The 19,547-nt window shown below is 27.2% G+C and overlaps 1 protein-coding gene and 1 non-coding gene across 2 annotated transcripts in view; one reads left to right on the top strand and one right to left on the bottom strand.

Moving 5' to 3' along the window:
• Positions 1–297: 297 nt before the first annotated feature.
• On the bottom strand, positions 298–369 carry Trnah-gug (transfer RNA histidin (anticodon GUG)). The gene has a single exon. It is a non-coding gene; the product is annotated as a tRNA-His (tRNA).
• A 6,419-nt stretch (positions 370–6,788) lies between these two features.
• Positions 6,789–19,547, top strand: part of LOC127278816 (poly(rC)-binding protein 3) — a 123,259-nt gene continuing 110,500 nt past the window's right edge. Inside the window, exons 1-2 of the mRNA XM_051300724.1 lie at positions 6,789–6,834; positions 11,210–11,334. The gene's annotated coding sequence lies outside the window, so the exon portion shown is untranslated. The remainder of the gene's footprint in view (positions 6,835–11,209; positions 11,335–19,547) is intronic.

The raw sequence follows: 19,547 nt of genomic DNA, 5'->3' as shown, positions 1-19,547 counted from the left end.
TGCTGACATTTTATCCTTGTTTCTAAAAAATGTGATGAAATTTATTAAAGTAATCCATTACGTAATTTAAAGTACAAATTTAATGAAATATATTTAAATTGAAAAGAATAAGTTCTAAAGGAATTTTTACTGTCTTTGTTATTAAAAAAAATTAATAGACTTTTTAATTAAAAAATGATAAAAATATTTTTTTAAATTGATTTTTAAATAGAAAATGATTAAAAATTAATAAAAAAGAGTTGTTTTTTAAAATTAAAAATGTAAAAAAATCCTTCACCGTGACAATGCTTGAAGCATTGCCGTGACCAGGATTCGAACCTGGGTTACTACGGCCACAACGTAGGGTCCTAACCACTAGACGATCACGGCTAACGAAGGATATAAAATTTTTCGAGAAAAAGTTGATTCCACTGCAATGACTCATTTATGTCATATATATATATAGAAATATATACAAAAAAGCATAGAATATAATAAATTATTTTAAATAAAATAATTTCTGATTGAATATTTATTTTTTAAAATGCAATGGTATATTTGTAAATATTGTTAATGATGTTACAATTTTTTATAATTAAATATAATTTTCTAATATTACGGGAATTTGTGATTAAAGTTAATTGTTTTCATTTTTCTTGAAACTATAAACGCATAAATCAACTTTCTTTCAAGTCTCATTCATTTTTGTACTAAATACTTCTTCTCAGAAAGTATAAAAAGATAAATTATGAAATGTTTTTTTATTTATAAAACTTATTGTTATGTTTTTTACAAGAAAAATGTAATTTGACTTTTTCAAATAAGTTATCTGAACGTGTGTAAAATTACGAAGCTGAAGTACGCAACGTTTATATAAACGATTTTTAAAGAAATAATTTTTTAAAATAAAAAATTCTATAATTTTTTGCCTAAAAAATATTTTTTTATAATTTGTTGATTAATGAAAACTACAAGAAATATTTTTTAGGCAAAAATATATAGAATTTTTCATTTTAAAAAATTATTTCTTTAAAAATCGTTTATATAAACGTTGCGTACTTCAGCTTCATGTAAAATTTAAATGTTATTAAACTTAGGATTATGATACTATTATTTCTAGAATTTATTTTTTTTAATTACATTTTTACCTCTAATAAATTGTTATATATTTTTTTTTATAAAGATTTCTACATTTAAGAATAATGAACTTGAAGTTGATTAGTGACGCCTCCAAGTGTTCAAGTCGGTAATTTCATAGAGCTAATCTCAATCGATAAAGTAGCGTTCTTCTGTTTGAAAAATTTTTAATTATATTTTCTATTTTTGCTCTTATTGTTGAAATTTTGACTTTAAAAGTACCAATTGTAAATTTAGAATTTACAATAAAATTTTTTAAATAACAAAAACGAACTTTTAGGTGTTTTTTTTTAAATATGTTCAGTTACAATTTCAAATAATTTTGAATCAAATATATTATGGTTAATTCAAATTTATTTTATATTTGTTATACAGTTAAATATATTTAAATTTCAATCAGTTCTTATAATAATGTGATGAGTCACTTTCACTTTGAAGTAAATATGAAATTATACTTAGAATTTTTATTTTAAATGATTTATTTTGTGGCCTTCTAAGTATTTTCTGTTGCTGTCAAAGTGAAAAAGGAACTAGGACGGACGTCCGTTCGTCTGGAAAGTTTGTGGGATTCAATCGCTATGAAGCCACGTCAGAGTGTCAATTCAAAGCAATGTAATCTCCGTTTATACGACCAGCCAATAATCGGCTTATTGATTTCAATTCGTTTGGACTTAAGTATCGTGCCACAATGTTGTTTAATTTATAAACATACAATTTTTTTTCTATTAAATGCCAATTGTTTTAGTGTTTCATTATCCTACTCTATGTTGTTATTTCTTTGCGCAAAAGTATCCACACACGATTCTATATATGTATACATAATATATAGGAATTTTGACGTAATATAAGTTAATGGACAAGCGAAACAATCAACGTGTCGAATTACTACGATGATTTTGCTGATGAGGCTTTTGTAATTTAGCAAATGTCACAAAGCATTCATTTACAAATAGAAAGCGATAAATGCTATTTTCAATCAGAAAATAGAATGTACGTATACATGCGCAATACAATGGAATTTATTAATAATATAGGAAGATATTGTATTAAATTTTAGTTGAAGTACGCATTTTATTTTCCTCTGAGTTGTGGTGCATCAATTTTTGAAATAATAAAATGACAGCAACTTAAAAATTATACGTATAATTTATACAATAAAAGATCGTAATATATTTCCAAGTGAACAAATTTTCTCAGATATGTATATGCATGAAAAAGCTTTATGATTTTATTGAAGCGACAAATTGAACTAAAAATAATCCTTTACGTCAGAGCTCGATCGTTCATGTGTATGAGGGAGGTAACTTTGAAGTTACTAAGTTACCTGGTTAAACACGTATATACTTGACTATTTCTGTCGCATTGTAAACATAGTGTAAGCAATTTTTTTTTAGATATTATTTCCATTTTCCATTTCTCGTTAGCTGTAATCTTCGCAACTGTTTTTAAAACAATTTTTCCGTTTGCGATTATTATTGTAGAGGTAAAACTTTTTATATAGAGTAAAAATTGAAATTTTTTCTGATTTAATGATGACTAAAGAAAACTTCTTTTATTTGGAAAAGTCAGTAAAAATTTTCATATATACTTTTTTATTCCTTGAAGAATATTCCTTTTGCTCACCAATGTGCGCCATTTCTGTCTCTATTGGTTAGGAATTGAGTAGTCTTCGGGTAGAATGAGCTTTAGAATGTGCTTTCCACTCGATCAGTCAAACTAACATGCAAATCGAAACTGTGCTCACCGTTAACCCGTAAATACGGGCCACATAACACGAAAAGGGTATCGCCTTGTTCGAGAAGTCTAGTCAGAAAGAATTAATGAATTCATGGAACCATGAATTAAAATCACTCATACTGAAAAAAATGAAAAAATTCTTGTAAATGCCGTTGACAACATTGATCAAAGTTTAAGCCCAAAAAGGCAAATTTTTTCCAAGCTGTTAAAAACATACATTTTTTTTCAATATAAAATACTTCATCCTTTTTTGGTGTTAATTTCAATAAAGTATCTAAAATTTTGTGAGATCCATTACCAGAAAATGCTTTAAAATTTTTAGCACAGATTCCTGAACTTCTTTCTTTTGTTTGAAAAAGTTTTATAACTTTTGAAAGAACTCGCGCTTGGATATGAAATTGTTTTCTCTGAATTATATTCAATCTAATATTTATATCTGCCATAAAATTTTACGTGAGTCTTGCAAGATCTCCAATTCCTTGAAAGATTGAAATACCTGACTTGTCATCCTCTGGCAGATATTACTTTACTCTCATTATATATTCGCGTACGTACTTTTCTCATTTAGAAAAATGTTTTAAATCAATTTAGCAAGTAGTAATCAATATAGTTATTTAGAACTAAGACTTTTATTTTATTTAGATTTTGTTGGAATAAAAATCTCCCTGATATAATTAATAGCTTTTAAGGAATAGAAGTATACTGATTTCATTAGGTGTTACAAAGAGAGTGGAAGGGATCGAAAGTTTCTCCCCTCAGACGTTGTTGTATGTATGTGTTTAATTCGATAAAAAAAAATTAACATACTCAACGAAAATTTACACTTACTTTGAAAAAAGTACCATTTACGATTGTATTTACAAGTGATGAATATGAGAAGAAACCTAACAGAGTGGAAGGGAGATTGGTTCGTTAGTTTCAGAGGTTAGAATTGTACCTGTTTCCCATTCCGACTGGTATACTAATTGACGCCATGCCACCCCTCTAGTCTGCACTCCACTGTTTACACACTCATTCTATTCTATTCTCCTCCTTCATCTGCTACTATAGAATCAACGGTTACAGTTCTCAAACAGAATTCGCGAAAAGTTGAGTTTTCAAAGTTCACAGACAATTTTTCCTACTTATTAATTAACAAAAAAGTGTCATACAAACTTTCAAAATGTTTATTCTATGTGGAAGAATGATAAAAGGGGTTGTTTTTTTCATCTATTGCTTAATTTATTCTGTTTATATTACTCTTTTTTAAATCTGTAAAACTTTTAGACGCATGATTATTTTAACAATTTTATTTCTCTGATGATAAATTAGTAGTATTGAATCAATAACACCCCTTTACTTGTCTGTATTTGATTCAATACTTTCTTCATTCAAGAAAATTTTATTAATTTGAGATAAATTATTTATAGATAAAAAAGGTTTTCTTTTTATTAATGATGAATAAAAAATGTTACGTAGGATTAAATGAAGAAATGAAAATAAGTCTTGGGCTAATGAAAGCATCTTTTTTTTCTTATTTAATGTGTCTATAAAGATACTGAATTTTCGAGATAAAAATAAAAAGGAGAAATAAGAAAAGCCTTGAAAAATCCTCTTAGTATAGAGATTTTTTGTGTGTTTTAGAAAATTATAAAGTTATTGCGAGAGTTTCTTAAAGGGAACATGCCTCATGGTATTATACTTGCACAATCTTTATGAAATTTATTTTTACTTTCTATTACGAATTAATCCATGTTTAGGGTTTATTTTTATAAAATCGAAAAAGTTAAAAAATATTATTTTATATATATATATATATATATATTTAATTTAAATAAATTATATTTCATAAAAATTGCTAAAAAATCTTTGAGACATTATCATGATAATGTCCAATAAACGCTACCGTTGCCTCTTTCGTTCTTTTCGCTTTTCAAATATAGTATATATAGATATAGACGCATTCTTTGTCACTTTTTAACGGCAATTTTCTTTCTCTATCTTGAACTTTCATGCTTACAGGACAATTCATCCCAGCGTGATGTTTTATCGATGAAATCTTTTCATAGCTTTAAAGTGACTTGTCGAACATTGTACAAGTACTCAAGTAACTTTTTTGTAGAATAAAATGAAAAGATTTTTTGTTACTTCTTTTTTTTATATAAAAAAAAATTAATTTTCGTTTTGAACATCAAAAAAATAGTAAAAATCAATTTAAATTATTAATCTATTTATAATATCGCATTAAAAAAATGATTCTTTTGCAATAATTTATGTATGAAAAATTTGTATATATTTGAAGTACATACATTACAAAAGGAAAGACATCATAAAGGGTAGTCGTGCGGAAATGAAACGGAATAAAAGCGGGATAAGTTGGTGGTGCTGGTATTTATAGTGTCTGCTTGGCACTCGGCCACGAATTTCGGTCTCATGGGATACGAATTAAAAAAAACTTGTTTCACTCTTTACACTGTAATAAAGTTACCACGAGTATATACATAAAAAATTGGATTTTTCATTTTGGTAACCGTTTTAAGGTAATTGTATATACCAGATTTGTAAATTCCACAAAAAAAAACGGAAAAAAATTATTTTTTTTTTGAATATTTAAATTATGAAGTTTGCTGAGGTAATGAATTTTTTGTTATCACAGCAAACTTTGATGTAATAGGGACAGTGAATAAGTTTGTTGTAGGATTCAAATTCTTGCATATTTTCTTTTTTACACGTCACAGCTAACTTTTTAGCTACTCCTGGAAACATTTTAGTTGTAGCAAATTTTTCAGTAAATATTTGTTAGCATCTTTAGCTAATTAATACTAATAGTATTTTAATTTTTCTTTTTGCAGATTCTATCCTCGATGGCATATCTTTGAAGGACACAGGATTCTCCAGTTGCAGACTTTTTAGAACTCGGTCTATTTTTACGGTTATTTTTCACATTTTCCAAATGGAAATTTAACTTGAAAGTAGGGATCTCCGAGACCTATTTAGTTTGAAAGAATCTCCTTGGAGCTGAAACTTTGTTATTAAGGTAAATATTTTAATTTATTGGAAAAATTTTATTAGAAAAAATTTAATTGTATTAAAAAAGACGTTGTCACGATCAAAATACTCTGTCCGTGTAATAAATACAGACTCCGCTTTAATTTTTTCTATTTGTCGTTAATGAAATAAAGGAGAGAGAGTGAAACATGACCATTACGCAGATCATTGCAGATACGTTTCTAAAATAACTCTCTACTATCTTTGTTTTCTAACATACTCCTTTTCGTACATGTCTCGATGATAGAAGGGAACAGGAAAAGCATTGTCGTCAAGTCAATGCTCAGCTGTGATTTACTTTTCACCGTTAAATATATTAGATTTAAATAGAATTTTGCCCTTTTTCAAAATTTATCAAATTGATATTTCCTGTCCAGAATTTTTCTTATAGATAAATGGAGAAAAAAAATGCTTTTTTGTTCACAGTGTTTTAAATTTATTTTTACCAATCTTCTATATTATTTATCATTACGAATAATAATTATTTTTAAAAAGTGAGAAGAAATTTTGCATAAATTACAAAACAAATGCATTCAAATTTAACAGCTAATATATATATATATATATATAAATCTGTTGTGAAATCACTGACCAGTGTTTAGATCAAGCCCTAAATGAATTTATCACGGTGAATGTTTAGGGTGAATTCTATTGTCGAACCACAGGGGTGCGATATAATAATCACTATGAGAGGGGTTAAACACTTGTCGGAATTAACCTTTTAAATCAAATGTTTTTGTAAACATATACAAATAAGTCTAACTTTTATAGACTGACATCTAAAATGCATTGATCTCAAAAACAACTTTTATAAGTTAATTATTAGAAAAGTTGTAGTATTTTATTAGTTTCATTTATTAATTATATTAATGTTATTTTCATTATTTGTTTCAGATATATACGGATGTGCAGAGGTGCTGTTTCCATCTAATTTCTTTCCATTTACAACACAAAGTGAGTAAAATATATATACAAAATTTAGTCTGTAATTTATAAAATTTAAAATTTTAATTCTCTCGAAGCTTTAAATTATATATGATTTTTAAATATAATAATAATATACATAATAAATTTAATTATTTCATTGTAAAGACAAAAAATCATTCTTGTAATTTTAATATGAGAAAAATATAATAGCTTCGAGAAAATAAATTTTTCCTTACAAATTAATAGATTATATTTATCGAACAAATTGAGTAACTTAAATCCCTACCTCGCTCTTCAGACTTAAGATTAGAAAGATATATCTCATACCATATGGAAGCAAAGGATTAAATCATGTATCTAAATCCCTTTGCTTAATCGATTACACACTCCTTCATGTAGCAATAGCGATAGTGTTCTCGCGTCTCATATATATATCAAATATAATAATATTATCAATACCTTATAGGAAAATTTATGTACACTTTTTTTTTCCTTTTCTAGTATATATAAATTTAAAAGAGCTTTTCATTATGTAAAACTCAAACATTTCAGATGTCAATTATCTTCATTATACAAGTTTTAAAATAGTTTCGTCTCTGACATTTTATGGGAATATCAAATTATGAAATTAATTTCACTAATATAATGGAATTAGAACTTTAATTTAGATGGCTTGACATAAATATTATAAAATCTTTAAAATTTGTATCATAGAAAAAAAATTAGTTTTTCTTTTTGGAGAAAAAATATAAAAAATATTTAATACTTAAATTATGGTGAATTTAATTAATGGGAAGATTTTATTTAAAAAATATTGTTAATTTCAATTTGGTTAATAAACAGTAACAGTTAATTAATAAATTTATAAATTGATGATAATATATTACGAGTAAGCAAGAGAAATAATTTATTAAATATTGATCCGAAAAACTAATTAGGTCATATGATATAGAATTTTTTTTTCTTAAAGTAAATCTATTCGTGTGAATGGAAAGTATAATAATGTTGAATAAAAGAAAGTTTTATAGGTTTAATTTTCGAAAAGAATGATAGTAAAGAATATGATGCAGTTCTCGTAATTTAATTCTCCGAAAACTTATTTACCCAACGTTGTATGAAATCATCCACCTTTTTAACCCCCCCCCCCCCGTTTCTCTCTCTCTTATATTCATTCTAACGTTTCTCTCGTTCAGTGTGTTGGCCTCTAGCTCTTCATTATTTTTGATATCTCGCGGGATCCATTCTTGCTTGTTAAACCGTCACCAGTCTTCTTCTATTGTTCCAAAGGGAATTAGATTTTCCAATTAAATTTTTTTTTTTAAAAGCTGCCGAATAAAAATGGGACAAAGTAAAAGAGAAAAGTAGGATAAAGGAATTTGAACTCTATAGTTGATTTGTGATTGAAATTAAAGGTTAACATACGTTTCAATGAACTCGCTATATATACGCGCTATTATCTCAAATAAAGATATATTTTATTTCATTGAAATATAAATTCATATATATATTAATTCCCATTTTTAGTTGAAAAAATTTATTAATTAAATATTTAGAAATTTATTAAATTTTTCTTTGATCCTTTGTGATTTTTCTTTTATTATCATTCCGGAAATAGTTGATCTAGTAGATAGGCGGATAAAGGTTCAAATATGTTAAATAAACCATTTAGAGAATGCAATTTATCCTTTCTTTGTAGTACAACATTTGATCAAATAATAAAATGTTAGAGATATATCAATATATATGTGCTTTTATACAGAAGTATAGAAATAAATTTGTGCCATTAATTTTCCGCTCGTTCTCAAGGTTTATATGTAGTAATAAATTCCTATTTCAAATGTATCTCAATGATCCAGATTAAATTTTATGGTCCTTGAAGGTAGTAAAAAATATGATTTTTAGAGAATTTATGTCCTTTAAGGCTATATGTTCAAGACCAGCAGCGCCATCACAATTGGTATAAACAATTTTCTCATAATTTTTTTGTCGTAAATAAAAAAAAAAAGAATACCATTTAGTTTGTTAAAAAAAATTTTTTAATTTTTTTGAAAAATTAAACTATCACAATTGGTATCAAGAATTTTCTTATAACAAAAAAAAACTAGCTTTTTATTTAAAAAAACTTTGGTATTTAATTAATTTTTTTTTTAAATTATTTTTATTGAAGTCATAGAAGTAAGATTTTATGAAAATAATATAATATTTTTGCTATGAAAATTGTCGATGAAGGCGAGTAAAGATAAGAAGTAAAGGATGTCGAGTTAGGGAAAGTGATAATATAAAAGGGACGAAACAGACTTAAGGATGCAACATCTTGTGTTGAAGGAAGCAGTTTATTTCCCTTTTACACAAGAGACGTTGAAAATGTATTGTTGACCGAGTACCTTCAACACCATCATGCCTCTTCCCTTGTTTCATTTCTTCTTCCTCTTTCCGGTTCAAGATGGTTGTTAAATTGACTTCGTGTTTGCACACGATGGCAAGTAGTTTACTTTTCGACTAAATCAGAATTTTCAAATTTAGACTAAATAAACAAATCCTGTTATTAAAAATCCACTGACATTATTATTGTTCATTTTTAATTTGATAATAACAATAATTTAAAAACAGTAAAACAGTAAAAAAAAATAAATTTTTTTTTAATGTTAATTTATTTGGGCAATATGTAGAAAATTATGCAGATGAATTTTTCGTTTTTATAGCAAGTCGATAAAGTTGGATTGTTCGAAAGTTAAATTTAAAATATCCCTGTGTGTTAAACATTCCACTCATATTTTAGCTCGATTTCTGGAATTTTACGAGCGCAGTCTAATCGATCTCGTAGGTTATATATATATATATATATATATATATATATATATATATATATATATATATATATATTCAAAGGGGAAGAGAATCCGACATATCGATATCTCATTTATCTCACGGTTCTCGACAGTTCGATCGCAAAACGCCCTCTTTGTTTTCTGATCCCTCAGAAGTCTCGTCCTCTTGGTGAAAAAAAGAGAGAAATTTAAATTAAGCTTTCCATGCAAATCAAAATTCACGGGTTACATAAAAAATTTTTTTGTCAAAAAAAAAAAGAATCTGAAAAATAGTAATTATAATTTGCAAATAGAGTTTTGCTCGAAATTTGATCTCAATTTACAACTCCAATACGCATATATGTGCGCCCGAAAATTCATAATCAACGGGCATATATACCTCGAGGCTTTGATTACTCGCGGAATCAAAGGTCCATAATTGAATTTGAGTTTCTTCATTTTCCCCAAGTTTCGTCAATCTCTATATAACTAGTTAGGCATTGAATTTTCTTAAGGAAATGAATTGATTTGAAAAGAAATTTAAATTCACACGAAAATTGTAGTTGACACATATTTTTATGTAAAAAGAAAATAAAATAACATCAAACTCTTTTAAATTTTATATTTTTGAAGTTTATTTATTTTAATTAATAGTGGTGCACCGTTCACTTTTTTTCCTTTGAACTTATAAAGAAGTTGGGTCATGTTTTTTTTTTCTTTTTACTCATCTCTGACTCTTGGCAAATTAAACTGCGTGAAATGAGTAACCATAAAAGTCCCGGGTTAGATCCAAGGCTAGTAAAATGTAATATGTAACCAACCATCGAGAGTCATGGGTAGTAAACTAATCCTGTTAAAACTATAGTTGAAATAAATCTCTAAACGTTAGGTAAATTTTTTCAAATAAATATAAAACTGGGTTATTAAAAAAAAAAAAAAAATTGTTATTAGAAATAGTTTTTTTTTTGTTAAAATTTTTCACAAGAAATTAGTAATATTTTTTTAAAGCCAGTTTTAGAGAATAATTAAGTGAAATAGTTGAGTGTAAAAAACTTTTATTTTAAAAATAAAATCCAAATTTAAGCTTCCATTTACAAAATGGAAAAAATCAGCTTTGATGTAATTTAAAAGTAGAAAAAAATGAAATTTGTTGTAAAAATTAAATTTAAGTAAATTAAAAAATATTACCTATGTGTATAATATTTGTGAAATTTTTTATATTTTTCCTTTACTATAGGGTTTGTAATTTAACTTTGTTTTCAAATAAAAAAAACACCATTTGAAAAATCTTTTTGTATTAAATTCTTTTACTCTGTTGAAACGGTTTCAAATTAAATGACCCATATGCATAACAATTCAGAAGTGTACTTTTAAATATAACGTTTCAGTTGTTTTTTCCTGTGTTGTTTGATACAATCCATTTTTTTCCAAAGCATGAGATGTATGTTATATTTGTAACAATTGTTATAAAAACAACTGCCCACCAAACATTGTTAATTCTTCGTCGGTGATTCAAATTGACCTATATACTTTTTTTTTTTTTGATGAGTGCTCTAATTTTAAAATTATTAATTTTTACATTTTGGTTTTTTCAGTACAAGGTGAACTTCAGTCCATTTTACTTCCAAAGGACAATAGGATGGATATGCAGAAAGATCTTCGGGAGTGGTCCACAAGGTAGGAGGAAGGGGCAATGGTCCAACGTGGGATTCAACGACCGGTGAGTCTTTTTTCTTTTTGAAACATATCACAATTTTCTTCATTTGAAAGCAATTGGAATAAATTAATTTTGTTATTATTTTGAATCTATAAATTCGTAAATTTTTTCTTTAAAATTGAAATATTTTCAAAAAAGCATATATGCTTTCATTATTTTAACTATATTATAATCTGCGCGTAATTATTACATCTGATTTTGTGCTTAATATTATCGTATTATATTTCATTGAATTCGATATAGTATAGTTTTCGGATTTATATTAATGAAGTTAATATTCAAATCAAAATTACATGAAAATTGATATTTCAATGAATGAAAAATGTTTTGTACTTCACATGAAGTTAAAATGATTTACATGAAGAGAAACGTATTTATTAAATCTGATAATCGGATTGTTTAGTACAGAACTAATAAATCTGGTTTGTTGTAAAATTTTTTTTGTTTTCTCAAACTGTTATCACAATTTTGAATTGTTAGACAAACAAAAAGTTTGTTTCAACAACAAACCGGAATTTTAGTTCTAGATTAACGATCCGATTGTCATTGTAACAATATTTTTAGTATTTTTACCAAACAGTAACCGAATAATAACACAGGCACACAAAAAATAAAAAGTTGTTTGGCGGAGTCACTACACTAGTCTATTTTCATGTATTTTTTCACGCTGAATCCGAATCCGAAGTCAGAATTTTCAGATTGGCTCTTATTTTTGAGATAAACTCAAAAAACTGCTCAGAAAGAAAAATAAAATCAAAAAGTTAAAAAATGTTTGAATATCACTGCGATAGTGTAATTCCATGTATTTTTTGTCGCTGAATCCGAATCCAAAGTCAGAATTGTTAGATTCGCTCAAATTTTTGAGATAATTGCAAAAAAACACAAGTAACGAAAAACTCAAAATACTCAAAATCAGTTTTTTGGAATCATCTTCAAAATTTGAGCCAATCTGTCAATTCTGACTTCGAATTCGGATTCAGCGTGAAAAAATACATGAAAATGCACTATCGTAATGTTCTGGCAAAAACAAATTTCTTTGAGCTAAAATCGCCAAAAACTGATAAAAATTCTGAATTAGGGGCACAGGTAAATTTTTATGCCGAAACACTACGATAGTGCATTTTCATGTATTTTTTCACGCTGAATCCGAATTCGAAGTCAGAATTGACAGATTGGCTCAAATTTTGAAGATAATTCCAAAAAACTGATTTTGAGTATTTTGAGTTTTTCGTTATTTGTGTTTTTTTGCAATTATCTCAAAAATTTGAGCGAATCTAACAATTCTGACTTTGGATTCGGATTCAGCGACAAAAAATACATGGAATTACACTATCGCAGTGACATTCAAAAATTTTTTAACTTTTTGATTTTATTTTTCTTTCTGAGCAGTTTTTTGAGTTTATCTCAAAAATAAGAGCCAATCTGATAATTCTGACTTCGGATTCGGATTCAGCGTGAAAAAATACATGAAAATAGACTAGTGTAGTGTCTCGGCCAAACAACTTTTTATTTTTTGTGTGCCTGTGTAATCAAATGGTGAATAAATAGTAACCAAATAGTAACTAAATAGTAACCAAATTGTAACCAAATAGTAACCAAATAGTAACCAAATAGTAACCAAATAGTACCAAATAGTTAAATAGGCTTCGAGCAATATTCACGTGACTTTCGAAACCAAAAACTTGTAATATTAGTCGTTCGCCGAGAGTTTTTCTTGCCTCTTCTCTCTTTCTATCTTTTCTTTTTTTTCGTACCATTTACGCGGCGGGTAGGATGCATTTAATAATTAACTCCGCTAGATACATGGTGATGGATGTCTGACAGGGTGCATGGATGTCTGGAGGGGGTCCGTGAGAGAGGAAACTCGGGAGTGGTTTTGTTGCAAGAGTCGCGGAAAGTGGCGGCAACGAAGAAGGGTGGAATAGGGCGGTAAAAGGGGCCGTAGTGCCTCGGCTTTGGCTTGGGGTAGGTAGAGGGAAGGTTGGCAGCCAGAATGGCTCTAGCGGATGCTGAGCGATCAATACCCCACGTGATACCACGCGTCATGTCTCTACAATGTTGGCAGCTTCTGGGCTTTTCGACTCTCTCTCTCTCTCTCTCTCTCTCTCTCTCTCTCTTCCGAACGCCCGATCGAATATGACGAATTGTCCCTCGTTTCCGAAAATACCTGCTAACATTTTCCCAATTTTGTCATCTCATTTTTCATCTCTGTCCGCCGGTTGATTTCAGCCTAAAAGGGAAATATAATTTAATTAGTGAGAAATGCTTTTAGATCGCATTGCATTTTTTTCAAATATCGTGAAAAGAATCGACAAAGATAATAATTTATTATTATAAATGTTTCAAAAAGAACGTTCAGAGACTTAAAATCTTTGAACTGCTTTTTAAATTATTATTTATTCTTAAAAAAGTTTTGATTAAAGGAAAAAAGAAATCATAAACATTTAATTAAATTAAAGTTATTACAAGTTTTAAATTGTCTAGAATATATTTTTAAAAATAATTTTTAACTTTTATGGGTAAACGTATTAGAGAAATTATTTTCTGCGATGGATAAAGAATACTAAAACATAGTTTTTTTTTTTTTTTTTTTTTGTTTTTTTTTTTAAATGTAAAGTCAAATATTCTTTTCTCAATTCAGTGAATATTTCCACTCAATCCGTGCTTCGAAAACAAATGTTGGTGTATTTGTTTGCAGATATTAAAGGATCATATATAGCACACATTTCCCTAAGTATTGTGTATGATCGACGAATGTAGAAAAAACTCCACTGTCCGTGAAACTTTTCCGATAGAATTTAATTTTCACGAAGTAGTATATTCTGCGTGGAATATATACCAATGAATGTATGATTTTTTTTAGTTTGCAAAAAAAAGAAAAGGGCAACTGCATATATATAGGTATAGAGTTTATATTGAATGGTTCGGTAATAATAAAAGGTCAGTTTTTCAATAGTTTTATAAAGTAACATTGTTTTTAAACTATAAATTTTACTTTATAAATTTTGAGAAAAAAATTGCAATTATCTTTAATTGTTAAAAAAAGGAATTAAATAGGGGCATTTGATTCTTGTAACCAAGTAAAAAATGTAATTAAGATAGTTGAAAATGGATTTATTATTATGGAAACTTTATCGTGATGTGGGTTCGTGGTAAGGTGCTCGAGTTGTTAGCATTATAGTCATGCGTTCGATTCCCGGCGTTTGGAAATTTTTTTCTGTTTTTACTTGTTAATTTAAATACAAGGAAATATTTTCAGATAAACTACTAGTAATAATAATAATAATAGATAGTTTCCGATCTGGAGTACAGTTGTAATTAATATTTAGAATCTGTTAGTTCTGCTGATATGTAGTTACCTATTAGTTCTGCTATAATTCTGTTAGTTTTGCTAATAGTTATTAGTTCTGCTATATAATTCTGTTATAGTTGTTGGTGTTTTAGTTACTATCGATATTAGTTATAAATAATTGCGATGGTAGTTTTATGCAACCGGTAAAGTTTTTAGAATATTTTTCATAGAAAAAATATTTACCTTGTTCTTTGAAATTATGTACAACGGTAAACGCACGTAATTCATTTCTAAATTACAAACATTGTATAATTATCTATAGATAATGAATTTTTTTATACAATATATTATGAGACTTTATTAAATCTCGAGTTTGTGGACATTGTTTGCATATTTTCAGAAAAAATTGAATGTAGAATATTTGAGATAAAAAAAAAAAAGAAAAAAGTTTATTACGTTGGAACGAAGGAATTTAACGGGTTCGTTGACTTTTCTCTGTATGCCGGCGAATTGTGTTTGAATATATAATTATCTTTAGAAAAAAGTAGTCTTTTCATGAAGTGGTCTTTGAATAAATTTGCTTTTGTTTTAAAAGATAGGTATATATATTATATATTATGAGTATTTTTTTTTTTTTTTTTTTTTTCTTTGATTTTGAATGAGAATGAAGGTGGACATCATCGTTGCCTTGGGCATATGCACACACATTGTATATGGTTAGGAAAAGCAGACTTTGCAGTAGCTTGGTGCAGTTCAGCAGGTCTCTAGTGTAATTGAATAGAGTGAGGGAGATATAACTTCTGACAGCACTCCACTCTGGGACATGATTCTCGCGGTCCCATGTCATTGTTTGCGGATAAACCACGATGTTCTATTCTGTCACTTTGAATATGTTTGTTGGGCGGTATTGTAGGTGGAAAGGAAGGAAGGGGCTTGTAGATTATTCAGCTTTCGTATTCGTCTTCGATAATCGATTGTTGAAGATTCATGTTACTTTGTTGAATAAACCATATATAAACGATTCACTATGCGCAGTTTTAGAATTCGCAGTTTTACATTTTTTTTTTCCCTGTATTTCAGAAAAAAATATAGTCAATTTATTGTTAATAGAAATATTAATGGTTAATTTCAATTCTGTTTGATTTAAACAATTTAAAATAGTTACAATCCATTACAAATTTGTTAATAGAAAAATTTTAATTTTTGAAAAAAAAAGAACTGTAAGAAAGGATATAGAATCCAAGTAAGTCATTGTCTGACCACAAACCTCTTAATCCACTTAGGAGAAAACTGTAACTCCACAGGGGAGGAAGATGTGTATGGTCGGACGTATAAGAACGAGTGAAATTTATAGTGTTTCATGTTAGTTGGGCGATGATACCTGCTGTGCAAACTCTGACAATCACAATCTTGTTATTTCACATTAATAGATTTTTGTTACCTACTCTTTTTCGAATTTGAAATATTTTTTTTTTACTTTTTGTATGTGAACATTTTCATTAATTTTCTATTTAATTTGAATAATTTCTTTTTAAATTGGAGATAAAATGAATAACGGAAATTCCAATTTTTTTTTTCATTTTATTTGTCATATAGTGGATTTTGTGTAATATAAAGTAAATTAGGTTGGTAACCTTCCTCACCGATCGTTGAGTGAGAAAGAATTCATCTAAGTAGGTTAATAATAGGTGAGTGCTGTTGCTACTTCCATCATGCTTAGAGTGTATATATGTGAGGGTAGTTTTTTCTTCTTTTTTTCTCACACCTTACCAGAAAACAACACACGTGGTCGGCTAGAAAATATGTACCACATCTCGTGTATAGACTTCATACTTTTTTTTTTTTATTTTTTGAAACAAAATTTCTCAATGCACTATATTGAGGCGTAAAAAAGCTTTAAAGCAAAATAGATTTTTATCGAAAAAGTTTCTAGTCAACTTTTTTTTAGAAACATTTTTTCTCGACTGTCTAAAATATTTTCTAATTATTTATAATGTAATAAATTTTACTGTTCAAATTGTAATGCGAGTTATTAGAAAAATATTTTTGAAGAAATTAGCTTTCTGATAAATGAGAGAAAAGTACTATCATTGAAACGAAAAATGTTATTTGAAGACTAAAAGTTGAGATTATGTCAAAGTATAGGATATATATATATATATAAATGGAGTAAATTTTACCCTATAGGTTCAGAATAGCGTTCTCTGAAAGTGACGGGAGATATATGACGCTATTGTACGTTTCGTCGAGACTTAATCGAAAGATTACGACCATGTTGCGACAAGTTGGAAGGTTTCGAGTTGCTCTTCCTTTTCAATTACACTTACCATTTCTCCCTTTCTCCATCAGTTGCAGGACTCTCTAAGTTTTGAGACTTGTTCAATTTAAATGACTAAATTATCCTCTTTTTTTTCATTCATTACAAGACTTTTGTACAGTTCTGAATTTTAAATTGTTGAATGAATCTTTATTGCTGAACTGTTTCGTATATATATATAAATATATAAAAAAAACTAGAGGCGATAATAATAATAGAAATAATAATAATAATATAGAATAGAAAAGTTACAATTTAAATGGGCTACTGCGTGTGATTTTTTTTTCTTCTACTACTTTTATCATCGCTGGTGAACCCGCTCTTTCGAACCGCTCACGCTTTCCTGGCTCTTACAGTTTACTCCAATGTTATTTCGAGCGTGATTAACATGCTAACTGATCACTGGGTACCAGCGACACTCGTCACGCTTCAACGTTACTTTCCCGTTTTCCCACCTCTGCTGAACTTTTCTCCTGGAATATTTCACTTTAACGGTGATGGAAAAGAGGCTTAGGGGCAAGGCGATGGGAAAATGTTCCCAGAAGCGGAAATACAGAAGCAAGAAATAAATAGATTGATATTCTCACTCGTTCATCAATTTCCATGATAAAAAAAAAAAAATATAAAAATGAAAAATTAATATTTATTAATAGATTGCAATTTTATATAAATATAAATTTCTTTATGGTTTCGATATAGAAAATCTTGAAAAACATTTTCATACTATAATAATAATTTAAAAAAAAAAATTTCAATTATACATTTAATTTGAATTTTCATTAAAATATCAAAGGAACTTGAAAGAGAAGTGAGATGATTATATATATATATATATATATATATATATATATATATATATATATATATATTTGAGAGAGTAGAAAAGAGGAGTTAGCGGGGTAAAAAAAATTATATAAGATTAAGAATAAGACAAAATAAATACTTGCTAAGAAAATGAGTTTATACCATTTATATATATTTAGGTAGTTAAAATCTTTTTATACTTGCTTGGAAAAAAACCCTGAGCCTGGCTAAGTGGGAACTTGAGTTGAGCTTCAAGCAATCTAATTAATGGCTGAACATTATCCTGTATAAAAATGCCTCGTGCGTGTGCGGAATGTCCGGATTTACTCTAACGACCTTCAGAAAACAGTACTGTGAAACTCGTAAAACAACGCTCAAAACTTTATCCACCACGTCTCATAAGGTCTTAAAAATCTTTTTTCTTGAATTAATTTTTTTTTTTTACATAAACTTTTATTTTTTCTTAATTTCATATTTTTTTAAGCTCTCATATATACGCATATATATACTATATATAGATATGTTGAAAACTGGGTTATGTTTTTTGTATATCATGATGAAAAGTTTTTGACTGCAAAACTCGTTTGCTTGATTGCAAGGACAATTTGATATGTAAAAATAAATAGAAGGAAAAACATACTATTTTATTCCATTAACATTAATTTTAAAAAAATACATAAAAAAAAAAAAAATTATAGTGGAACTTTTTGGTGATGAATATAAAGACAGGGGAATTTTTTTTTATATAATGAAAATGAATAAATTTCTTTGAAATGAAAAATTTTTTTTCATATAAGTTACTTAAAAATGAAAATATCACTGTTGCGGTTTGTTATGTTTTGTTTTTTGTTTTTTTTTTTAACTTTTCTACATGACAATCCAATTTTACAGAATGGTGATATAAAGGTTCATTGTAATGATTTTTTTTTTATGTGAATTACAGAATTGTATGTATGAAAGTTTTTTTTTATGTTTTAACTTCATATATACATATATCTCTCATAATATAATAGGATACGCGTATTTCAAAAGCTCGATGTTTGCAGTATAAAAAAAAATCTTTCATTCAACGTTTCATGAGAATTCTCTCTGCAACTTTTTTATTCTTTTGGCATATAACGATAAAAATGTGAGTATGAGATGGGAGAAATGCTTTGAAACAATGCAAAACGCGTGATGCATAAATTATCAAAATGTGTCTTCTCATTTGTTAAAAAATTGTATTCAATAATAATAACAATAATAGTAATTGAATAATAATAAAATAATTCAATAAAATAATAACGAAATATTAATAATAATAATAATATTGCAAATTATACTTGAGTCAAATTTTATAAAAGTTAAAAAACTGGAAAAATGCTCGTGAATTTTCATGTAAGTGAAATTCGGATTTTTTTTTATATTCGTGAGTTTTACATTTAAAAATAAAAAAAAGTGTGTTTGTTTTTTGCTATATGGATTATATTTATTTATCAATGTTGTAACGATATTAAATGGAAACAGTAGTCTAAAAAAATGTACTAAATAATTGATAAATAAATATTGAAATAAAAGATAAAGTTTGTTTTTTATTAATGAATAAATTGTTATAAGTAAAATATTTTTGTAAATGTTTCTTTATTTTTTTTTTAAATGACTTTAAAAAAATTAGAATCCTTTTGTTATTATATATTATTATTGTTATTATTATTATTATTATTATTTATTTTTAGTTTTATTCTCATTTTAATATTCATTTTATAACAACTTTAATTGATCAACATTTGAGTTTGATTTTTTTTATTTCGGATATTCAAGCGT

This window comes from Leptopilina boulardi, unplaced genomic scaffold, assembly GCF_019393585.1.
Source record: "Leptopilina boulardi isolate dan_hultmark-lab unplaced genomic scaffold, ZJU_Lbou_2.1 LbouV2_211, whole genome shotgun sequence".
NCBI lineage: Eukaryota > Metazoa > Arthropoda > Insecta > Hymenoptera > Figitidae > Leptopilina > Leptopilina boulardi.
The sequence above is the reverse complement of the archived record's forward strand: the minus strand, read 5'-3'. Positions and strand labels throughout refer to the sequence as shown.